Source organism: Bos taurus, chromosome 14 (genome assembly GCF_002263795.3).
Source record: "Bos taurus isolate L1 Dominette 01449 registration number 42190680 breed Hereford chromosome 14, ARS-UCD2.0, whole genome shotgun sequence".
Taxonomy (NCBI): domain Eukaryota; kingdom Metazoa; phylum Chordata; class Mammalia; order Artiodactyla; family Bovidae; genus Bos; species Bos taurus.
This window is the reverse complement of record NC_037341.1, coordinates 26,362,934-26,381,641: the sequence shown is the minus strand read 5'-3', so window position 1 is coordinate 26,381,641 and position 18,708 is coordinate 26,362,934. Positions and strand designations below refer to the sequence as shown.

The window sequence follows — 18,708 nt, the reverse complement described above, 5'->3', positions numbered from 1 at the left end:
AACGGCAACCCACTCTAGTATACTTGCCAGGAGAATTCCATGGACTGAGGAGCCTGGTGGGCTACAGTCCTTGGGGTCGCAAGAGAGTCAGACACAACTTGGCGACTAAACAACAACAACATCTATACAATTATAACTGTTAAACTCATCCCCAAATTCCCGTATCCAACTACCTATCTGAACTGGAGTCTAGGAGCACCTCCACATTAACATGTCCAAACTAAACCTGAGTTTCTTGCACTAACCTGGATCCTCAGATCCCCCAACTGCTCCAGTCAGAACCATGATGGCTCTCATTCTCTCAAATCCCATTTCCAATCCACTGGCACAATCTGTCACTTCCTACCGCCAACCCCCTAGTCCAGGCCACCATTGCATCTTGCCTGATTGACAGCCTCTTTGTGCGACCGAATTTGCCCTTCTACCTATTTCTCCTATTTCTTAGAGACGCACAGAGAGAGCCTGCTGACATACACAACACCTCGTACCACTCTCAAGCTCAAACCCTTCAACAGCTTTGCCATCTCACTCGTGGTAAAACTCAGAACTCCTCACCATAGCTCACAATACCCTGCTTGATCGAAAACCACCCAGTCCCCTAAAACCACCCCAACCCCTGCCTTATTTACTCTTCTAACCAAAGTTCCTATCCCTCCCTCCCTCCACTCCAAACACACTGGCTTCTTTGCCGCCCTCAAGCGTTCTAAGCACACTCCTGCCCCAGGGCCTCTGCACAGGCTATACTGGCTTCCGCCAGGCGTGTATAAGACTTGCTGCCTTTACTCTACTGGGGTGTTCTGCTCAGTGTCACCTCCAGGGCAGGAGAGTCTTGGCAGCAAAGAGTTCCACTAACAAATATCAAAGCGGGCAGCGCCGGGGTAAACGCCTGCTTAGTGGTGACAGTCATGCAGGCAAACACTTTTTACTGTATTTATTTGAACTTTAAAAAAAAAAAAACTAGAATTTTTGAAAGTTTTTTGTTTCAAAATTCTTGTAGGGAACAAAACATTTGAATACTTCTGTCTTATCAATTACGACTCTACAATTGCTCTGTTGGATGCAGTAGTCACCAGCCGAATGTGGCATTTAAATTACTTAAACTCAGAGAAGGCAATGGCACCCCACTCCAGTACTCTTGCCTGGAAAATCCCATGGATGGAGGAGCCTGAAAGGCTGCAGTCCATGAGGTCGCTAAGAGTCAGACACAACTGAGCGACTTCACTTTCACTTTTCACTTTCATGCATTGGAGAAGGAAATGGCAACCCACTCCAGTGTTCTTGCCTGGAGAATCCCAGGGGGGGAGCCTGGTGGGCTGCTATCTATGGGGTCGCACAGAGTCGGACACGACTGAGGCAACTTAGCAGCAGCAACAGATAAAATTTAACTGTTCAGTCACACCAGCCACGGTTTAAGTGTTTGTAACTAACATGTCTACAGGCTACCATAATGGACAGTGCGTAAAACACTTTCATCCACCAGAAAATTCCACTGGGCAAAGCTGCTCTGGAGTCTTGACTGCTTAACTGACTTTGTTTCTAGAGGAAATTCTGGATTTTCCCACAACCATTTTTATGCTCCCAAATGCCAGGAGCAGGTGAGAGATTTCCATCCAGGTGACAACGCCTACTAGGAACCCAACTTTCAAGACATAATGTTCATCGGATAACCCTCTTATCTGGTTTCTAAAGAATAGGGCTCTGGCTTTCCACCATTAAGATACAAATTGGTGCTTTGGACTCTTTTTTTAAAAATTGAGTTGAGACTCATGCATATAAAATTCACTATTTAAAAATGAATAATTAAGGGACTTCCCTTTCAGTCCAGTGGTTAAGAACCTGCCTGCCAATGCAGAAGACATAGGTTTGATCTCTGGTCCGGGAGGATCCCACAGTGCCATGTAGCAACTAAGGCCGTGAGCCACAACTACTGAGGCTGTGTCCCGGAGCCCAGGAACTACAACTACTGAGCCCATGAGCCACAACTATTGAGCCTGTGGGCCTAGAGCCTCTGCTTCGCAATAAAAGAAGCCAATGCAATGAGAAGCCTGCGCACTGCAACTAGAGAACAGACCCTGCACGCCACTAGAGAAAGCCCGATTGCAGCAACAAAGACCCAGCACAGCCAAAAACAAATGAATATAAAACAAATAATTCAGTGGCACTGAAGATATTGATAATAATTTAGATTCTTGATTACCTAAACAACTTAACAATCTTCTGTCAAAATAATCTGTCAAAAGCCTATCCATGACCTAATTAACAGACCAGAAGTCTCGAAATGTGGAGATACCTCAGATGTGCAACCCATCACCTCAGGCATCCTTGGTCCGTGTACACCTCTGGGAGTGTCCCCTGGGCCACAGCAACCCAGCCTGCGCCGTGTGGTCCTGAGTGCCACCCCCTCGGGCGGAACCATCCAGGGTCAAGGGAGGAACCATTTTGGAAGATGAAAAACAACCAGAAAAACCAAAACTATCTCCACACTTGTTATAAGACTACTCTTGTCAAGAAAGTATTTGTGATGCCTGTCAATACCTCCTATGTATAAAATACACCAAGCAAAAAGTTTCTCTCAGGATTTCATGCCACCCAAAAAAAAAAATCTCTGAGGAGGAAAAAAAATTTCCTTCTTTCTGATGATGAGAGTGATCACCTCTCCGGCTTCCCTCTGTCCGCTCACCAGGATACCCAACCCAGCAGCTGAGGCTGTAATTAGCACGCTTCCTTGGTCTCCATTTCAGAACCCAATTTCCTGTTTCTATTTCACACACACACACACACACACACACATTTTGTCAAAATGTCTCAAATCCTTTTTGGAGAAATACTAACTAAGGACTATAGCCTAGATTTCTATTGATTCCATTTACCCTCTGCCACTAACCATACATTACAAAATTTGAGAACAACAATATTAATCTTAGGATAGAACTAATGCACCCTAAAGTAACATCTTAAAACAACTCAAGTTTCTCTGTTTGTCTTCAGTGCCAAATGAAGGCCTAGGGTCTCTTGGATCAAGAGATCCACGCGGGTACACATGCCCGCCCCGAGGCGTGAGTTCATACACCCTTCAGGGCTGATGGTCAAGACACAGCCAGCAGTCACAGCCCTGGAGAAAGCATTCTGAAATTTCTTCTTCCAGGAACCAGGAGACTGAAATTTTACAGTTCAATAATCACATTTAACATAAAATTGTAAAAAACCTTTTTCAAGGGAAAAAAACAATTTTACCAACTGTAAGAACAGCTTTTCAACCAACAGAACAAGTAACAGCACACATTTTATACAAAGTACTTTCGACTGGAATGTTTTGGGGAAGAAAATTTAAACAACAGCTTTCTAAAAGATCACTTATACTTGAAAACAAGATGCTCTCCTCACATTACTAAAGAGACCACATCATGTTAAGCGACAATTGGCAAGTACGAAGCGAAGATTTACGCCAAGGATCACGAGGTGAACCTCGTCGGCATCGCCTTGCGTGCGTGGCTCTCTCTCACCGTATCATCCCACCATCTAGCCAGGCCCACGTGGTGAGAGGTGAGACAACAGCAGCAGAAATTCAAAGCTGACACCAGCTACACACCCAACAAAACACTGCCCTTTCTAGGTCTACGCACTACATCTAATTTTCCTGTGATTTAAATAATTTGTCTTGTTTGGTTATATACACTGAGCTGTCCAACATGCCTGTCACTAGCCACATATGGCTATCTAGATTTAAATTAAATAAAATTAAATTAAAATGTCCGTGCCTGACTCTCACTCGCCTCTTTTCAGATGCTCAGGAGCCCTACATGGCTGGTGGCTTCTGTACCAGACAGAGCAGAGAGTGACAATTCTCAGCATCAAATCAAGTCCACAGACAGCACTAGGCTAGACATTTTCTACCAAAAGGTTACCGTGAAACATCCAAAAACATGGCAAACTTTCTTGCAAAAATAATTTGGAAAATACTACTTTCTGACAAACTTCGGTACACAGCTAAATATACTTAGAGACACCCCCCGCCTTAAACAATGAATTAAATGAAAGAATATGACATGCCTGGATTGCAGCCACTCTACAGTAAATATTTCCACAATGTGAAGGGAGGGCTTCGCAGGTGGCTAGGTGGTAAAGAATCTGCCGGCCAATTCAGGAGACGCAAGAGAAGTAGGTTCGATCCCTGGATTGGGAAGATCCCCTGGAGTAGGAAATGGCAACTCACTCCATTATTTTTGTCTGGGAAATCCCATGGATGGAGGAGCCTGGCCGGCTACAGTCCAAGGGGTCACAAAAGTCGGACACAACTTAGCAACTAAACAACAACAAACAAATGTGAAGGGAGCACATCATTTTACACACAAGTTGTAGAATATGGATCAAAAAAGTAATATGTATACATACCCTGCACATGATACTGTAGAAACACATTATATCTGGACATTAGGTAATAACCAACAGGTTTTACATTTACTTTTTTCCTATCTCATTTTTCAACCAATACTTTTATAAAATGTAAAAAACTATGGTGCATAAAGCTTGAATATGATAAGCCAAGGGCTTCTTCTTTATCTTCAAATGGGAGCTAAGATGCAGCTGTGATCTTTCCTGAAGAACAAGACTGGGGCTCCAGCCTCTTCGGGGCTCTAAAGTTTCACAGCTCAAAATAGCAAACTTCAAAAAGTGGCTGCAGTGTTAGGAGTTCCATAAAAACCGTCGCCAAAGTTGCAGACCTTACATACTCTAAAATGTGAATTACCTTCTTAGGCAAAGCTTTTAAAATCCAGCTACTAAGTCAAACTACAACAAATTATTTTGTGACTGTTTCACTGTAAAACATGAAGTCACGTTCAGAGCTTCAGACGGTGCTCCTCCTCGGCGACTGGTACACACTCACCAAATAAACAACACTGCAGCTCAAGGTGGGTCAGAGCCTAAGGTGGAGACGCAGCAAGATATGGGCCAGGGTGACAGGGTGAAGAGGATCGCTTCAAGTATGGTTAACAGCTGTAAGTTTACATTTGTATTTAACCAGGTCAAGACTTACTATATATAGGTGTAAACAGAGGTCAGGGTTAACCGCTTGGATGCTGGAGGGAACACTAGTCAACTTCCCTCACAACACAAAACAGGATACTGGCTTCACCCCAGCAGCCTCAAGGTGCTGATTGCCAAGTGATGGCTTTCACCTTGGTTACAACGGAGAAGAAATTCAACACTGAGAAAGCAGTCAGTCTTTTATCTACAGTATCCAATTTCCTGGGCTTTCCCAGGAGGCTCAGTGGTAAAGACTCTGCCTGCCAATGCAGGAGATGAGGGCTTGATCCCTGGGTCAGGAAGATCCCCTGGAAAAGGACATGGCAACCCACCTCAGTAGTCTTGCCTGGGAAATCCCATGGACAAAAGAGCCTGGTGGGCTATAGAGTCCATGGGGTCGCAAGAGTCAGGTGAATTAGTGACTAAATGGCAACAACAATCCCATTTCCCTGAGATTCAATTAAAAACTGTAATGTGGTAGCAATTTTTGCCCCCTCCCCTTAAAAATATTATCAATTTGCATTTGCTTTATGGAGAATCTGATATCTTGGGTGTTAAGACACTGACACACAATGTTCTATTTTACAAAATAAGGGAACGGTTTTCTACTTTAAGATGAAAGAGTAGACAATGGGAGGAAAAATTCCAAGAGCTCATTCCAATGACTACATTTACAAAAGTTATAATAAAATAGTTAACACTCCTTGGGGACTTAACTGCATGCTGTGTATTGTGCTAAAAAGTTTCAGTTCAGTTCAGTCGCTCAGTCGTGTCCAGCTCTTTGGGACACCATGAATCGCAGCACGCCAGGCCTCTCTGTCCAGCACCAACTCCCGGAGTTCACTCAGACTCACGTCCATCGAGTCAGTGATGCCATCCAGCCATCTCATCCTCTGTCGTCCCCTTCTCCTCCTGCCCCCTATCCCTCCCAGCATCAGAGTCTTTTCCAATGAGTCAACTCTTCGCATGAGGTGGCCAAAGTACTGGAGTTTCAGCTCTAGCATCATTCCTTCCAAAGAAATCCCAGGGCTGATCTCCTTCAGAATGGACTGGTTGGATCTTCTTGCAGTCCAAGGGACTCTCAAGAGTCTTCTCCAACACCACAGTTCAAAAGCATCAATTCTTCGGCACTCAGCCTTCTTCACAGTCCAACTCTCACATCCATACATGACCACAGGAAAAACCACAGCCTTGACTAGACAGACCTTTGTTGGCAAAGTAATGTCTCTGCTTTTGAATATGCTATCTAGGTTGGTCATAACTTTTCTTCCAAGAAGTAAGCGTCTTTTAATTTCATGGCTGCAGTCACCATCTGCAGTGATTTTGGAGCCCAAAAAAACAAAGTCTGACACCGTTTCCACTGTTTCCCCATCTATTTCCCATGAAGTGATGGGACCGGATGCCATGATCTTCGTTTTCTGAATGTTGGGTTTTAAGCCAACTTTTTCACTCTCTTTCACCTTCATCAAGAGGCTTTTTAGTTCCTCTTCACTTTCTGCCGTAAGGGTGGTGTCATCTGCATATCTGAGGTTATTGATATTTCTCCTGGCATTCTTGATTCCAGCTACAGCCATAATTTTCTTTAATCCTCACAATAATCTTATGCAATTGGTACAAATATTATCCTCAGGAAACTAATGTTTAGGGACGTGTCCAATTTTAGGCTAAGTCAAAATTTTACTAAGCAAAACACTGGAAAAGCAAGATTCAAATGCAACTCCTGTGTCCTGAAGCCCATGGTCTTCAGAGCTCCTCGTCCCTGTATGTCACCTTCCCCCCTCCGCAGCCCCCACCACCACCTCCTCCCACCCCAGCACGCTCTCCCCACCAGGGAGCCTGGTGGGGCCATGAGACCCAAGAGCAGGTGTGAAGCGTCTAAACAATGAGGAGGTAAACTCTGGATGAAACAAGTAAGCTGACGCCTCTTCCCATTAACTTAGTCTTGGAACTATATTTATGTTTAATATGAATTATTATTCTAGCAGCTAACGCGGCACAGCATGGAAAGGATGACCACTCAAGTCTGCAACAAAGGAAACACGAGGTTTGTCACATTTGGCTCATTTTTGCTCTATAAATGACTAGTTTCTTACTGGGTTTTTTGGTTATTTTTTCCTTCACCAATGACACCCTAGCTTAGAGACCTTATTTATGAGAAGTTATCAGTCATTCAGTCATATCTGACTCTTTGCGACCTCATGGACTGCAGCCCACCAGGCTCCTCTGTCCATGTGATTCCCCAGGCAAGAATACTGGAGTGGGTTGCTGTTTCCTTCTCTAGGGGACCTCCCCAATCCAGGGATCAAACAGGGCTCTCCCCAATTGCAGGCAGATTCTTTACCGTCTGAGCCACCAGGGAAGCACACTATTTGTAAGAAAGTACTGATTTTCAAATTGCTTGCAAAAACTAAATCTGTGAGCTTTATGCTCAGCTCTACTAAGAACAGACCTTTTCCAAAATCAGACCCTGGGATGTTTCCTTCCCTAGGCTAGGTCTCCTACCATCATTTCCAAGGCAGACAGATGCCAGGCGGAGTCAGAGACTGAGTCTAAGACGCTGAGTACACCAACCACTGTGGCCTCTGACCCCAGCACGGAGAATGAGGGCGCCCTGTTAGCACCGTCAGAGTCTGAGGTAATGCGGTTAAAGTGAAAAGGATCTCAGTCATTTGGAGGAATAGCTGATAAAAAATGCTACCGAAGTTTTCACCAAATCACCACACTTTTTCCCTAAAGAACTCTTGCTTATCTCCTTTAATCCCTGGCATGCCTCCATGCATCTCATGGGTTCTCCTTCATGAAAATGTCCTTGTAGCATGAGGAGAGCCAGAAACAGAGTGAGCTTAGCAAGGGGTCGATTTAAAGCAGCAGCAGCAGCAGCAGCAGATTACAGCGGTAACTGTCCCAGAGCCCCTGCTGCCCACGGCCACTCCCAGGTCATCCGGAGGCTTACAGCCTGGAGCTGCAGAGGGGCACAGTAATGGCAAAATGCCAGGATGAAGGTAAATTCTCCATAAGTTCCCACCGTCCATTTCTAGCCACTTCTACAGTGCAACTCAAGTTTGGCCACTTCACACTGACATTTTGAGGGGTTTTTTTTGTTTGTTTGTTCTTTTTTTAAGATTTTTTGATGTGGACCACTTTTTAAGTGTTACAGTATTACTTCTGTTTTATGTTTTGGGTTGTTTTTTTTTTTTTTTTTGCCAAAGGCACGTGGGATGTTAGCGCCCCCACCGGGGATTGAACCTGCGCCCTCTGCACTGGAAGGTGACATCTCAACCACTGGCCTGCCAGGGAAATCTCTTGAGGTGTTTTTTGCATTAACAGTGAAAACAGATACATCATGTGCTCAGTAATGTCTGACTTTGCGATCCTGTGGACTGTAGCCTGCCAGGTTCCTCTGTCCATGGGGATTCTCCAGGCAAGAATACTGGAATGAGTTGCTATGCCCTCCTCCAGGGGATCTTCCTAATGCAGGGATCGAACCCAGGTCTCCCACACTGCAGGCAGATTCTTTACCATCTGAACCACCAGGGAAGTGCACATCTGAATAATCTCACAATTTTATATAATTTTTTTCTTAAAGAGAATGTTCACATTGTACAAGTCCATCTAGGAGCCTGACCTAAAAAATGAACTTTAACTTCAAGTATTCCTATTTTCGATAAGAACTTTAAGTCTACATACCATCCCTTCATTAAAAAGTACATCCAGAAATACCATTTCCTTAACATCTGGGGAAAGGATGATCTGAAAAGTCACTGCCTATTCACTAGTAGGGAAGATCCCCTGGAGAAGAGCATGACAACTCACTCCAGTATTCTTGCCTGGAGAATCCCATGGACAGAGGAGATTGGCAGGCCACAGTCCACGGGGTTGCAAAGTCTGACATGACTGAAGCGACTTAACACACACACACAGAGTCAGTCACAGGGAGATCCACCCTGCGATGCTTGTAACACTCTACAGTAAGCATGAGGCAGGGGCTTCATAGCCTATCTCAGGGAGAGAGGATGGGATTCTTTTTTTCTTTTCCCTGGGGGTGGGATTCTTATGCTAACGCTGCCCACCTGTCCAGCCAGACCATGGCCAGGGAGGCAAGCGTAAGTGAACAGCATTACAGGAACTCTTAACCAGGTTTTTCCACCACCACCACTTGCACCGCCTTCAATATTCTCCAGCACTTGATACCCATGGCCAAAGCAAACAAACAGAACAAAACAGCTCTCAAGATTAATACCTCTTCCTTACAACTTAAAACAACTGATTTTGCTTCCACCCGGTTAGCATTCAAGTCTAAGAATTCTCTTGCAATCAGTGGTACAAAATTGTCTAGAGTTAAACACAGTAGGCAACAGAGAAGAGACCAAAAACACTATAAAAGCAGATCACGAACACCATGCTCTTCACAAATGGGCATCGACATGACGTGTTTCCTTCAAGTGACTGCCAGGGTGCTGATTTTAATTCGATCACTGAAAGAAGAATTAAGGATAGGGGGTCTCATAGAGTCGGACACGACTGAAGCGACTTCGCAGCAGTACCCAGTCTTACAAGATCATCATTCTCATCACTCAACCCAAACCAGAGCGCAAGCTAGTAGAACCATAGGCGCCTCTGTGCTGACTTTCAGCTTTTTAAAGTGCTGCTGACAGCTTAGCGTTTTGCCAACTTCCTTTAAGTTTGCCGCCAGGACCTGGACCTAGTGCCATGGCCCAGGCCCTAGAAGGTCCTCTGTTTTTTTGTTTTGTGTTTTTAACAGTAAGTGAAGAAAAAAATGAAACCTCCCTCATGGTGATGCACCATCACCTACTAAGGTTTCGCAAGGCAAAAGCACAAGTTTGCTACTGACTTCCTTCGCTGATAAAGAGCTGCAGCCAGTAACAAGGGCAGAATAAGGGTCAGCTCCCCTGTGGTTACCTAGAGATTATCTGCAGACTGACAGCTGTAACTGCAGAGGACAGAGACTGATATTGAGATGTCAAGATTAAGGTAAATTCTCCAAGTCAGGACCAGCAATGCTGTTTTCCTAATTGTCCCCCTGAGCCTTCTCCCAGCTCTCCTTCCCTGGCCAACTACCTCTCTGCAGTGCCAGAGACTGCCTTTCTGAACAAATGATAAAACGAAGAAGAAAGAGCAGCAGAGAAGAAAAGGTGAAAGGAAAAAAAGAGTAGGGGTGGAAGAGTGGCAGTGCATGCGTAATAGTGAAAACGAAGGACCAATTTCATAAAGAAACAAGCATTAGACACAGAGGGGCAAAGAAAAGTTAAAGGGGAAGGGAGGAGAGAATAACTATGAAAAGTATCCCCAAACCACTTGAAACTAAAATCTTAAAAATGGCTATAATTCATCTTTCTGAGAAAAAATGTTATTTTTACATTATTTTAAAATAAAGTAGAAAGATAGCTTTCTCTGAAGTCCAAATAAAGGAAATTTCACTTTGATAATCTATCTTTTTAGGAACTGATACTAATACTACACACAAACACATATACACACACACACACACACACACCCCTGCAACAATACCACGTACTGTTTATACCTTTAAAAAAGTTACTAATTTCCCAACTTTACGAGGAGGGTGCTGACACCTGTACTGGAGGCTGACTCATTATTAGACTAACAATTTTAAGTTTATTTATATGTGCATTAGTTTTTTACACTCTTGTTTTCCAAGATAACCGGAAGCAGCTGCTGTGGAAAGAATATAGTGCTGCAGTGTTCAATATGGCGGCTACCATCCACATGGACTACTGGTTTGCTTTATGCAGATACAAATGCAGATGGGCTCTGCCTGTAAATACATCCTAGATCTCAAATAGTCTGTAAAATACCCTGTTAGTAATTATTTATTCTGATTATGCGTTGGAATAATATCCTGGATATATCTGGTTAATTAAATACATAATACTAATATATCATTTCTTTTTTTAATGTAGTGACTAGAAAATTTAAAATAACACATGTGGCTAGCATTCACTGCTCCTACTGTATTTCAGTTGGACAGCACTGGTCTAGAACATAGTAAGTACACAAAGAAATGATGGCCAGGAGATTGCACCTCAATGACAAAACTCCTATCCACCTCAGTGAAGGCCTTGGCCTTCTCCCTGCCTCCCGCCACACCACCAACCTTGTCCTTAAATAGGGCGTGGCACCTAAGAAGCACTCAATAAATTTTCTTTGATGGAGCTGAATGAAGGCAACCACGGTACATCGTAAAAAAGCAGTATCTAAAAGTGACTTCTTAAAAGTTAAGAAAATTCACTGGCTGCTTGGGACAGTTAGCAGATGGATCATATGCAGGCTGATCCATAAAGTCAATTTAAAAATGAACTTCTCGTTATCTATGATGGTTTTGAGAGTCGCAGAAAACAATACCCCTGTAGAAAATAAAAGCCGCTCAGAGGCAAGGCTACCTACCATTTAGCATTCGGCTCATTTCATGCTTTCAGAGTGTGGGGTAAAAGGACAGATGGGGTAGAATGTTTTCTTTGCTCTAAGTCTACACTTGGCATTTTCCATTTTAACCCCCTGAATCGCTGGCCTCTGGAATAAACCAGCTGTGCTCAGGGGAAATGCAGGCGGTGCTCACTGAGCAGTAAAATATACGGATAGGAGTGGTCAGAAGAGACACCTTCAGTCTTCATGAAAGACAGGGGGTTACCAGGAACAATTGGGGAGGGGATGGCTGCCCTAACCCCAGGTGTCTGAAGACCAGTGCCTGGGGGAGCGGGTGGGCTCCCTCTGAATTCCTCTGTGGGCTCAGCAGGGCCGCTACTCCAGCAGGCCTGACCCTGCGTGCCTCTCAGTGTGGACACACTGACCATAGCCCCCGGGCGCCACTCAGGTCAAATACACATTTTCTTCGGAGCTGATCTGTTTCCCCATCTCCACCAGATGTCATCAGGGGTGTCAAAGTGTAAGTGTCCAGAGTGGTATTCACAGAGACACATCCACTCTCAATGAAAAAGGTCCTTTTCTCTACCCCTGACCACAATTTTCATAAATGAGGTAAAAGATGCAGGTCCACTTTTTCTATGAAATGTATTTAGTAGTTGCCAATTACTCTGCTTGCGTCTGCAATTCTGTTATTTACCGGGTGAACTGAGAGGATTTCTCTATTTGACATTTACCAGGAAAAGGGTTTCCCAGAAAGGCTATTTTTTTTTAAGCTATTCATAACACATCACGGAAAGACGACAGAATGGGAAAAGCTGCAACACTGATTCTTTTGGATCATTTTAAATCTCCCATGGGAAAATTAGGACACAGGAGTTATTATCCATCACCTCAATCTAAGTGGTCCTTTAAAGATGCATTCTGCTTCTGTCCTCCTTTACCATGACTGTATTTCAGGACAAATTAATGAGAGAAGCACAAACGCATCCAAAACATACTTGTTCTAAGGGCACAGTGGGGCTTCCTAGGTGGCACAGTGGTAAAGAACCCGCCTGCCAATGCAGAAGATGCAAGAGATACAGGTTCAATCAGTGGGTCAGGAAGATTCCCCTGGAGGAGGAAATGGCAACCCACTCTAGTACTCTTGCCTGGAGAATCTCATGGACAGAGGAGCCTGATGGGATCACAGACTCAGACATGACTGAGCATACACACACAAACACATAGGGATCCTAAAACTCTCACAAGGACTCGCCCACCTCAGAGTATAGTCAATCAATCTACACCTTTGTAGATTTGAGCAGGATGAGTCATTCAGAAACTCGGAAGTTCACCTGTGACCTGTAGGACAACCCATAAGCTCTTCAAGAGAAAAATGATAGCCGGAGCTTTCCCTCTGGGTAGTTCTCACTGGCGTCCACCTGGCCCCATTCTCCGCTCTCTCCCTCCTCCCAAGGATGGTGCTGGGTCCCTCTGCACCTTCCCAGTGCACCCGTGGACACGGAGCCTGGTCTGAGGGTCATGCTGGAGAGAGGGGAGCCCCCTGGCCCTGGTCCCACCGTCCAGCAACACTGAGGGACATGCAGAGCCCTGGGCTCACTCTCTCTCTCTCTCTCTCTCTCTCTCTCTCTGCCCTCATGTCTCCTAGGCTTCCAACTCTCACCTTGCCTGCGTTTTCCCACCCTCCACTCAACTCAGTTGATGCTTCACAGCTCAGCAGACACAGCACCTGCCCAGAACACCCTCCCAGGCCCCTAGCTCGCCTCCTAAGACTGGGTGCCAAGCTGCCCCCCAGCACACAAGCTCACCACCGCAGCGTGCCTTCCAGAGGCAGCCCGCACCCCCCTCCACCCAACAAGCCCTTCTCCTCTCCCCCAGGGAGCAGCATGGGGAGCCTGGGCGTCTGTGAACTGCTCCAAGGAACCGAGGGAAGGGATCCAACAGTTCTGACCACACGCAACCCTAGAATGAACGCTTGGGGTCATCCCCCAATTCCACAGCAAGCAATTCTAATGCCTGCCTGATGACAAAGGGTCACTTTTGAGTCCCTACCGTGCGTCTGACACCAGGTTAGATTCTAATGGATGCTACCACTCCTCTCCCTGTGCCTCTAACCAAGAGGGTGGGTCACCCCTCATTCTGGAGAGAAGGCAAGGGGCCCTGAGGTGGAGTCCCCTGGGGTCGTGGGGTCAGGAATCTGTTGGTAGTTCTCCTACCAAGAAACTGTAGACTCCAAGGTCTACACTCCCGCCTCCACACGGCTGGTTCTCAGAGCGGGGCTCCAGGAGCTCGGGGTGTTTTTTTAGGTGACACTGAGATGTCACCAAGCCTCTCACACTCGTTCTCTCCGAATGCACATGGACTTGGCCAGAGGCTCATGACTTGCTTGCAGACTGCACGAGGAAACAGCTGTTAGAACGCAACATCTCAGAAAAGGTAAAACAATGCCACTGAGGTTTTGTTCTCTTGGAACACAGCTGCTTCTCAGTTACAGATGTGATGAACATTAACACATAATGGTTTACTATTTTTACTCGTTTTACAAAGAAGTAACAAATATTTCAAACTGTCCTCGCTTTGAATTTCCAAAACAACAAATATTAACACATAAAACTCACGTAAAGAATCTTGAGAGTCAACTATATACGGCTGAGTCCCTTCGCTGCTCACCTCAAACTATCACAACATTGTTAATTGGCTATATCCCAGTATAAAATGTTCTTGGTGTTAAAAACAATAAAAATAGAAAGAATCCTAGAGTCACCAACAATTTTAAGGAGCGTAAAAGGGACTGAGATGCAGAGAAAGACAAATCCTATATGATTTCACTTACATGTGAAATCTAAAAAAGCCAAACCAATGAACAAACACAACAAAACAGGAACAGAGTCACAGACACAGAGAACGCACAGGTGTCTGCTGGAATGAAGGGGGTGGAGGGGAAGAGAAATAGGTGAGGGTGACTGAGAGGGACAAACTCCCAGTTACAAAACAAATGAGCCACAGCTGTGAAACGTACAGTGTGGCGGATACAGCCCACGATTACCTAACATCTTTGCGTGGTGACATATTGTAACCGGACTTACTGTGGTGATCAGTTTGAAATGCACAGATATTTCAAAGCACCGTGTCGTGTAACAGAAACTAACACTACAGTGCTATAGGTCAATTACACTTGAAATACAAACAAAAATTCATAGAAAAAGAGATGAGATTTGTGGTTACCAGAGGCAGGGGCTAGAGGAGAAGGAATTGGAGGAAGGTGGTGAAAGGTACAAGCTTCCAGTTATAAGATAAATAAGTACCAGGGGTACAGTGTACAACATAATAAACATAATGAACACTGCTGTATATCATACGTAAAAGGTGATACGAGGGGAGAGCCTAAGAGGCCTCATCACAAGAAAAAAAATTTTTTTCTGTTTCTTTAATTTTGGACTTAGATGATGGGTGCTCACAAAATTTATTCTGACAATCACTTCATAACATATGTAAATCAAATCATTATACCATACTCCTTGTACACTTTATACAGGGCTGTAAGTCAACTATATCTCAACAAAACTGGAAGAAAAAAATTAAAATATAAATAAACTATTTAACGATTGATAGGAAGGAAGGAAGGAGGGAGCGTGGTCTGAGATGAAGAGGGAAACTACTGTCCTAATCAGCTGTTGAAAAGAAAGAGAAGCTAGGTTTTCTCTTTCCCTCTAAGTTGTATCATCAAATCATCAAGCTAGTCTGGAGCTAACATTAAAGACTGCATCCACACAATGAACATATGGCCCGATGAACTATGGTGTCTGTTCTAATATTCTCCTTTGCTGACTCTTCATTATAAAGTGACTTATCTTCAAAGATACTTAAACATGTGATAGAATTTTTAAAATATCTGTTCACTACCCATGAAACATCCAAAAAGCATAACTTCTATTAAAATGTAAAAAAAAAAACAAAACACTCAAGATAAAAAAGTCAATAATCCTATCTGAATGTGCTAATTCAGCAAATTACATCAATATTTCAACTTAATTTGGTAATTTCCCTGCTACACAGCACAGTTTTGAACGGCCATTGTGTCATATACGAAGTGTAAAATAATTTTAGTAGTTCTAAAGCAAAACAGAATCAGACAGATGATTTGCTTGAAACGTGTGAGTCAGTCCCGGGCAGAGAGAGGTGTTGAGGTTACTGAACGATCCACTCCATTAAACTCACCACACCCAGAAACACGGGCTAAAAGGGGGGTGATATTTGCACAAGTCAAATTTAATGTTTCATAACTAAGGCCATATTTCATAACATGTAACCTGTTCCTTAAAAACAAAAGTGACTTTTTACTGTATTTAGTACACGTGAAATGACACGAATTACAAAGTAAGGTTCTCACTGCAGCAGATCAGAAAGTAGAACCTAGAAGAAAATTGACATGTACAGGTTTCCCTGATATATCGCTCAGATGGTAAAGAAGCCACCTGCAATGCAGCTGACCTGGGTTCAATCCCTGGGCTGGGAAGATTCCCTGGAGGAGGGCATGGCCACTCACTCCAGTGTTCTTGCCTGGAGAATCCCATGGACAGACGAGCCTGGAGGGCTAGTCCATGGAGTCACAAAGAGTCGGACACAACTGAGCAACTAAGCACAACAAGCATGCCCCATAAGCTAGAGATCACACTCTCACGGTATGAGTATATTACCCTACTTGACCTCAAGGCCCTTTGAGATGGGCACTTTTTCCTCTCTTACTGATGATGAATCTGAGGTTCAGAGAGGGTAAGAAATTATCTCAGGTCACCAAGCAAATAAGGAGAGCTGTAATTCAAACACTCTTCTGATTTCAAAGTCCACGGTCATCTTGAGACTTTACGCCAGTATGATTTTCAGAACTGAGTGCTTCAAAAGCTGAAGAGGTTCTGTAAAGTTGAGGAGAAAGAAAGAAGCAAATACCATGCAAAAATGTTCAAAAAGGCAACTAAACTTAGATAATAAAAATACCTCAAATCTACTTGTTTAATATACCTCATAAACAGTTCCAGGTTAGTCTACGATGCTGTGCTCGAGAGGATGGAGCTGGAGATAAAGAGAAATGCATTTGGTGGCCATGGTTATCTACCAGGGCACAGACCCCAGGCACTAGGAGACTCAGAGCCCACATACTCATCTATGTCCTCTGAACCTCTGTTAAAACATCTGAGCTCTTAAAATGAGGGAAAGCTGGAGGAGATCAGCAGTTTCCACCCAGGGATGGGATTACTGTGCTTGTCCTCCAGGGAGGAGAGAAGATGCTGGGACCAGGAGGTATCTAAGGGCCACTGCTCTCAGAAGATCCCATGTTCTGTAAGAAACTTTGGGGGAACAAGAAAGGACTACTCCCTGGAAACTAAGTCAAGCTCCTTTCTGCCCTAGGAGCCACCCAGGTGGGCCAAGGCCCCAGCAGCTGGTGGACAGCCCTCCTGCCCTCCCCCCATGCTGTCCACGGTCTCCGGAGCCTGTTGCCATCACTGCAGGTGAGGCTCCAGGATGGGAAGTGGCTCTCTCTGGGGGAGCACAGGCCAGGTAGCTGAGACCCTTGTGGCCCCCCAACCTCAGGACCCGTCCTGAGAATCCCCAAGTGCATCGGGCCTGTAAGCACAGCTTCCCCAAACCCCCAGTGTGTCCTAAGGTCCCCCAGAGACTTCCTGATCTTCACTTCCCTAGTCCCACCAAGGCAGAAGCGTCTGAGTCTCTGATCTAAATGCCTCTCCACCCACAATGCCCCCTAAAAGGCTCTGTTTCCAGACCCCACCCTTTTACGTGCATGTAGCTTCATTCTCTCCCATTCCCATTCCCCAATCCCTGGTCACACTGTCCTCACAAGGCCTGGGCTCCAGACTCACAGCTCATTTCCAGGTTCCCCCACCAGGCCCAGGCACTGTCTAGTCCATTATCACTGGTGAAGTCCAAATTCTTTACAGCATAATATAGACCTCTATGCCCAGGCCCTGCCGGCAGCAAACTCAACAACCCATGCCCCCTCTGATGTACTTGCAATGCGTCCTCAGTTCACACCCCTGGCTAAGTCCTAACCAGGTTCCAAGCACCCTCACCAACAGGCACTGCCTCTCTCTGGACACCTGTCGCATAACCAGGCATGGTCTTTCCCTCTGATTTATACTTTCACATATCAGTCATGGTTTCCCAAATTGATTACAAGTTCATTAGGAACGAGCATTGTGCCTTACAGCTCTAAAACCACATTGTGCCATCTACGCTCAGGGCTGCAATCACAGTGGAAGATCAATACATATTTCTGAACAGTACTCCAAATACTCTGTACGTACAGACATTAATTTATTTTTCCTAGACCCAGGGCACAAACACCAACACTGATAATGGAAAGATGTCTTTGGGAATACTAGAGCTAAAACCTAAATCTGTCTGCTTATAAATTCTGTAAGATGAAATCCCAGCTGATAAAAAGGAAGACCTCTGCATTCAGTGCTAGGTATCCCAATCTGTTAAGAGACTGAACACTTTCTGTGGATTGTCGTTTCCTATGATTTTCTTCAGGGTGCAAGTTAAGTTCACACTAACATTCAACAACTGGTTCAGAAGACCACATGTTGTAAGGAAAATAACAATAAAATAAAATTTAATGTTTATTAAAAATATGATTTTTAATTTTTAATTAAATCATCACCAACTCAATGAACATGAGTCTGGGTAAACTCTGGGAGTTGGTGATGGACAGGGAGGCCTGGCCTGCTGCAGTCCATGGGGTTACAAAGAGTCTGACATGACTGAGCAACTGAACTGAAGATATGATTGATAAAAATTATTTTAAAATAATGATTTCCTAAGAGGTGGGAGGCACTACCACAAATACATGAAACATTGCTGGAAACCAAGGCTCAGTGTATTTTTAAATCGGAGAGAGGGGTATAGAGAACAGCATAGAAAAATAAAGAGAAGGGAAAAACACTTGGGTCCAATATCCACCTCCCCGCTGGCAATGACAACAGAGCTCCTTGCAAGCAGGACCTGGGTTTGGCTTTTCTATGCACTCTTAGCTCCAGCACAAGTCCTCGGGCAGGGGGATTCAATATTTTTTATTTTTTTGAAAAAGTGGATAAATGCACAAGCCACTAAGTGAGAGAGTAAGTTAAGGAACTAATAGAAGGATGGTGACTGCAGCCATGAAATCAGAAAACGATTACTTCTTGGTAGGAAAGCGATAACAAACCTAGACAATATGTTGAAAAGCAGACACATTACTCTGCTGACAAAGGTCCGTATAGT

General features: G+C 44.4%; 1 protein-coding gene across 3 annotated transcripts in view; it reads right to left on the bottom strand.

Annotated features, from left to right (window-relative positions):
- The window catches only part of CHD7 (chromodomain helicase DNA binding protein 7), a 190,619-nt gene that overhangs the window by 106,979 nt on the left and 64,932 nt on the right, over positions 1–18,708 (bottom strand). The window lies entirely within an intron of this gene.